This window comes from Rhinichthys klamathensis, unplaced genomic scaffold (genome assembly GCF_029890125.1).
Source record: "Rhinichthys klamathensis goyatoka isolate OS25496 unplaced genomic scaffold, OSU_Roscu_1.1 h1tg000036l_1, whole genome shotgun sequence".
NCBI lineage: Eukaryota > Metazoa > Chordata > Actinopteri > Cypriniformes > Leuciscidae > Rhinichthys > Rhinichthys klamathensis.
The window spans coordinates 8,031,115-8,031,682 of record NW_026606584.1 but is presented as its reverse complement, the minus strand read 5'-3'; positions in this window follow the sequence as shown (position 1 = coordinate 8,031,682).

The following is a 568-nucleotide window of genomic DNA, read 5'->3' as shown; positions in this document are numbered from 1 at the left end:
GATGGCTGGTGTGGATCTTACACATTTCTTTATGTTCCTGCCTCCCCCCTCATCCACCTCATTCTTAAAGCTGCCGATGGTATAATGGAAAAACTCAATCCTGGTCATGGTTAGCTCAATCTCATTATAATCCCTCGTTTTTTATTCATTCGGCCCTTTGGGACACTGTCTGCCCACCATGCAGCTTCCAGCCTTGGTGGAGTGCCTTTTGATTTGTCCAGGAGAGCCTAATGAAGTCACAGAGAGATACAATTATTTCCCAAAGCAGGGGCATTAATGTACTCCAAATTCCCTCCGGAGGAACGTGATGACAATTGGTTTGTACAGCTTTGATCGCCAGTCTAAGCCCTGCCCGGGACAAACTGTGAGGTCGCCTCCCGGTCCAGACGCTTACTGATGAACCCCGGTCAAGCCGCTTTCTCTGATATTATCAGAGCTATTCCTCTACTACACGAAAACAGAGCTGATAAATCCTTGATACTTACATAACGACAGTGTTGGACAGAGCCTTTGTCAACAAAGTGGCAGTGTAAATAAATAAGTATTACGGCAGAAAAAGATACAAAGG